Below are 6,196 nucleotides of genomic sequence, written 5' to 3' on the forward strand. Positions count from 1 at the left end.
TCTTTTTTTTTTCCTCTCTCTTCTTTTCTTTGCAGTACGCCGGCCTCTCACTGCTGTGGCCTCTCCCGTTGTGGAGCACAGGCTCCAGACGCGCAGGCTCAGCGGCCATGGCTCACGGGCCCAGCCGCTCCACGGCATGTGGGATCCTCCGGGACTGGGGCACGAACCCGTGTCCCCTGCATCGGCAGGCGGACTCTCAACCACTGCGCCACCAGGGAAGCCCTCTCACTTTCTTAATGGAAGATAAAAAATCTGTGACTCCCCATCTATTTTTCTGGGAGTTGGAATTCATTTGGCTGCAGCTGGACCTTTCGTTGCCACAACGATCTGATCATGGAAGGCTGGAACGCTCTGGATTCCTTGATCCATCACTCTGCTAGCACACGGGTCAGACAAGCATCTGTTAAAAGCAGCAATGTGCCCCCTACCATGTCAGAAGCCCCTCTGATGGATGGATGAAAATTCAAAGTATAAATATCTGTTTAGTTACAGCCTCAAAGCAGAATTCGGATCAGCCTCATTTCTATTCAATTTTTAAAATTTATCAAATACTTACATAGTATTTACTGTGTGCCGGCCCTGTACATTAAAAATACTTCAAAAGTAAGTACTTAGAAACATTAACTCATTTAATCCTCATATAACGACCCTAAGCATTTGATTGCTTTTTTGGATACACAGTAGATATATCTCCTTTTCATCTCCCCAGTCCAGTTCCCATCGGGTACTAGGACCAAACCAGGAACCCAAACTAAACAAACATCTGTGTCCCAATGCAATTCCAAGCCACTTTTGGAAATGTAATCAAAGTTATTAAAAGCAAAACACCCTAGTCCATAACTTCAATATAACCTATACATTTTCTAAAATGGCTGAAGCAGAAAATAAAAATAATCTTGTTTCAATCTAAATGTCCATCAACAGATGAATGGATAAAGAAGATGTGGTGTGTATATACAATGTAATACTACTCAGTCATAAAAAAGAATGAAATAATACCATTTGCAGCAACATGGATGGACCTAGAGATTATCATATTAAGACAGACAGAGAAAGACAAATACCACATGATATCACATATGGAATCTAAAATATGACACAGATGAACTTATCTATGAAACAGAAACAGACTCACAGACATAGAGAACAGACTTGCGGTTGCCAAGGGGGAGGGGTGGATTTGGAGTGTGGGATGAGCAGATGCAAACTCCTATCTATAGGATGGATAAACAACAAGGTCCTACTATATATAGCACAGGGAACTATATTCAATATCCTGTGATAAGCCTAATGGAAAAGAATATGAAAAAGAATGTATATACATGTATAACCGAATCACTTTGCTGTACAGCAGAAATTAACAATGTTGTAAATCAACTATACTTCAATAAAATAAATTAAAAAAACAATCTTTTTTCCTTGCCAGTAGTCACTTTTCTCCTCAAGCCCCCTCCACAACAAGAGGGAGAAACCTGATATTTACTGAACACTTATTTTAAGCTGGGTACCATGTTTCCCTCTCTCAGACTGACCGCTTTAAGGGGTAATCGCCCTGAGCTCAGAGCGGTTAAGTAAAGGACTTACAGGCTTATGCTGTTAAGTGGAAGATGCAGGATTCAAGCCCCCTTTGTCCCCCTCTTTGAAGGTGGGGACCTTGCCTGTTTGTCTTTGCATATCCAGCACCGACCCAATGTACAACGTGCATTTGTGGAGTGAATGAAGGAATGAAGGAACACATTCCCACCTTCCCGACTCGAGGTGGTTGTCCCTAGGATTACTGTGCAGTCGTCTTTCTAAAATACAAATCCGACCTTACCACTGACTGGTAAAGAGCGGCAACCCTTCATCCTACAGGAACTGGACAGCCCTGAAAGCTCTATCGCAATGTTTTTCAAACTGTGGCTTGTGACTGATGAAGTCTTTAAAAAGTGAAATGGAATCCATGGAAGAGTGTATTGCAAGGGAGTGAGGAAAGTATTGTCTGGGAAACATCTGTGTGTGTGCGGGACACTGAAAACGTCATCCTCGCTGCCCTCTGACCTCTCCCTGCCTTTGCACATATTGTTTCTTCATCTGGAATGTTCTTCCCTTGCTCTGCCTGGGGACCTCTAGCTATCCTTCAAGTCCCAGTTGAAATGCATCAGCCACTCGATTCTCAGCCATTTAATTCTCATCCCTTCCTCTGTTTCCTGGGTGGTAGTTACTTGTTTGCTGGTCTCGCCTAGTGCTGTTGGTAAAGGCAAGGACCATGTCATGTTTCGAGTTTCTTTTTTTTTTTGTGGTACGCGGGCCTCTCACTGTTGTGGCCTCTCCCATTGTGGAGCACAGGCTCCGGACGCGCAGGCTCAGCAGACATGGCTCATGGGCCTAGCCGGTCTGCAGCATGTGGGATCTTCCCAGACCGGGGCACGAACCCGTGTCCCCTGCATCGGCAGGCGGACTCTCAACCACTGCGCCACCAGGGAAACCCTCTTTTTTTTTTTTTTTAATTAAAAAAAATTTTTTTGGCTGCACTGTGCAGCATGCGGGTTCTTAATTCCCCGACCAGAGATCGAACCCACACACCCTGCAGTGGAAGCTCGGAGTCTTAACCACTGGACTGCCAGGAAAGTCCCCTGTGTTTGTTTTTCTTTCGAACGCCTGTAACAGAGCTTGGCTCAGAAAGGCCTCTGTTATGTTCACTCTTTTATAGACTTTGCTTGCAGTTAATCCTTATTAAACATCAATTTCTTAATATGCCTTATAATTTCCCATTATTGTCATATTCAGCTTTTTACAAAAATTTATTATTTATTTATTTGTTTGTTTCGGCTGCTCTGGGTCTTCATTGTGGCATGTGGGCTCTTTGTTGCAGTGCACAGGCTTCTCTAGTTTCGGCGTACGGGCTCTCTGGTTGTGGTGCAAGGGATCTAGAGCATGCGGGCTCAGTAGTTGTGGCGTGCGGGCTTAGTTGTGGTATGTGGGATCTTAGTTTCCTGACCAGGGATCAAACTCAGGCCCCCTGCATTGGCAGCGCAGAGTCTTAACCACTGGACCACCAGGGAAATCCCATATTCAGCTTTTAACAGCAATATAATTCCTCTATAACTAAAGCTTAAAAATAATGAAAAGTTTGATAACAACTCACACCCATTGTGATTCTTAGATTTGTCTTGAATGAGGTGAGTACCACGTAACACGCTGGTGATGTTATCTGCTCTTTTTTTCCCCTACTCCCAACATTGATGAGACCCCATTTAAATTAAGAATGCCATCGGGGCAGATTTCAGAAGATCCATACATGTCTTAGCGTAAAGAAACCATGATCAAAAAGAGGTTGACTGACTCTGGAGGAATAAAGCAGAACAAAAAGATCAGTAAAACTTACACTTCAGAATTCAAATAGAATTTCTCTCTTTATAAATAAGTTGATTATGGGAAACGAAAGACACTTAAAGGAAACAAGCCTCATAGAACTCTGGTTAAACCTGAAAATAATTTTCCCCCATCAATTTCACATATGTTTTTTATTTTTCCATTACAACAGCTGCCTTTGGGGCAGCTAGAATAAATTCTAGAAGAAATGTGCGAAGGAGCCCGGTTACCAATCTGATGTAGGGTGGATGGTTTACTTTTCTTTCTGCCTACACAGCAACCTATGCTTCAGGACTGAAATGCTGCAAAAATGCTGGGCAGTGCTTTCCAGTCCAACCGCATAACCACTCCATTCATGAGTGGAGAGGTTCTGTGTTGGAACATGCTCAGCTTACAGACCTGGGGGCTGCGTCCCTGGGCCCACATTTCAGAGCAGTGTAAACAGCTGAAGTGGCCACCTTTGTAGATACCACTCCCAGGTTTTAAAAAGACTAAGGTTTTACCTCCTCTCACCAGTTTCAGGCTATACGTAGAGAACTAGGTACCTGCTTTCCCCACAGCTCGTGCACTGGCAAAAGGCCAAAGAGAATGTAAGGTAACCTTGGGAATAAGAGCCTTGAATTACTGCAGCAAATCGTCGTCCTCATCACAGTAAAGGAGAGTGGAGGTGAAGGAGGAAGGGAGATGACAGCTCCCGATGAGGTTGGTTTGCATTTATGCAGTTCAAACTGAATTACAACACGTACCATCAGAAGGCAAATCTCCAGGAAACAACCCACAGCACAGCCATCCACTTGGACTGAGGGTCATCTTGGACCCAGGAATCAGTTTAGAATCACAAGACGATAGAACTAAGGGGTAACTAAGTTACCCCTTGAACGATGCGGGACTTAGGGGCGCCCCTCTGGCGCAGCTGAAAATCCACATTTAATTTTACAGTCCATCCTCCTATTCGCGGTTCCTCTGTACCCGCGGGCTCCTCATCTGCGGGTTCCACCAACCTGGGATCGTGTGATCCTATAGTAGCTTTTGAAAAAAATGTCCACATATAACTGGGCTTGCGCAGCAGTTCGAACCCGTGTTACTCAAGGGTCAACTGTACAATGGAATTTCACAATTAGCCTACAGGTGGGAAAACAGGGTGATTTCTCTGAAGTCATACTTAGGAAGGGCGGGGTTGGGCTGCCTACACCACGCGGCCGTTATGGGTGGGTAGGACGTGCTGGGTGTTTCCTTTCTCAGACCCGTCCCACCCTTCTACGCTCTGTTCCGTCACGCTGGGACTGGGCCCTGCAAGCCCCGTGGCCTATCCTCCCCTGCTGGCCAGCTGGGTGCTGATAAGCAGGCAGTGGTGGGAGAGTGGAACGCAGGAAGAGGACAGAAGTGACTTGCTTCCTTTTTCTAGCTCCTGTCAGTGTCCTGGCAGCAACAGAGGACCACGTGGCTTCACTTTCCAGATCCCTTTGGTAGCCCCAGCACCGGCCACGGTGTCCCCTCAGGAGTGTCAGCCCTAGTGGCTGTAACCCCCTTAGCGGTGTACACGCCTGTGTCCCACCCCAAACAGAGGTTTGAGTACTAGCCATTAGGTGGGTGTCTCCTTCCCCACCAGAGCACTGGTGTGACATCTCCTCCAGAGATGTGAGGACCTCTCCTCTGGGCTCCCGGGTTACGGGAACGCTACTTTATCCTAGGGGTGGTAGCTGCTTCCTGAATTATTCATATCTGCTACCTCAAGGTCCTTTTTTTGCTACTTCAGCCTTCTCGTATTAACTCACCTCTGACGTGACACCCACCATGGTTTTCTTCCTGGACCCTGCCTGATGCAGTACTTGGTATTAAGAGTGTTTGTCATACCATCTTTGGAACACGTATGTCTTGCTGAAACATCTAAGGCATTTACTACTTCCTGCCCAACAGATCCAACGTCATGGGCCAATGTGACGTTCTGAGGGGAGTGAAGACACTCAAGATCTCTGCAGACTAGATCATGGCAAGAACATGGTCTAGACATGGACGTAGCTGGAATATAACGCTGATCTCTTAACGGCTGTGACTTCTTTCCTCCCCAGTTATTCCATTTAGATCTTAATATGTGGGAATTAGTGTGAATTCACTTTATCAACAAGAACGGGATCTGTAAATTTAAAGTCAATGCCATTCTCTAGCAGCATCTGCTTAATTGGAAATAAGAGATGGGGAAACTCTGAACTCTCCACTAGATGGCAATCATTACACAAATTTGTGTTAGCCTCCCGTGACGCTAGTGGCCAACAAATGTATTAACAGTCAAATTTTATTGATCATAAGCAACTGACAAGTTGGGAGTGGGCCGAAGGTACGACACTGGTTTGGTGTGAGGCTGTTTTTGAGTCTTTCATTCACTGACTTGTGGCAGAGATTGCTAGTTGTCCCCAAACATACTAGTTAGCATAGGCTGGGTTATGTTGCAGCAACAAATTAGCTCCAAATAAATCCCGATGATTTGACACATTTCACATTGCATGCAGATGGGCAGGGCAATTCCACCCAGTCTCTTGGGGATCCAGGCTGATGGAGACTCCAGGATCTTAGAGCTGCTTCACCCAGAACCCGTGGCTTTCTTGGTTGCTGGGGCGGGAAGAGGTACTGCAGAACTGCATGTCGTCTTTTCACATGTCACTTCCTTTCATAGCCAACTGGCTAGAACTAGTCATGTGGTCTCACTAGAGGTCATCTTCCTGCCCAGAGGGGAGGAGAATAGGATCTAATAATGTCTAACCACACCCTGTATCTACTCTTCTTCAACAGCAATAGAGCTCCAGGTGTTAGCTGGGCACCTGGCTGTCCCCCTACCCAAGATTAC

Source organism: Mesoplodon mirus (genome assembly GCF_964341445.2).
Source record: "Mesoplodon mirus genome assembly, chromosome: 14".
Classification (NCBI taxonomy): Eukaryota; Metazoa; Chordata; class Mammalia; order Artiodactyla; family Ziphiidae; genus Mesoplodon; species Mesoplodon mirus.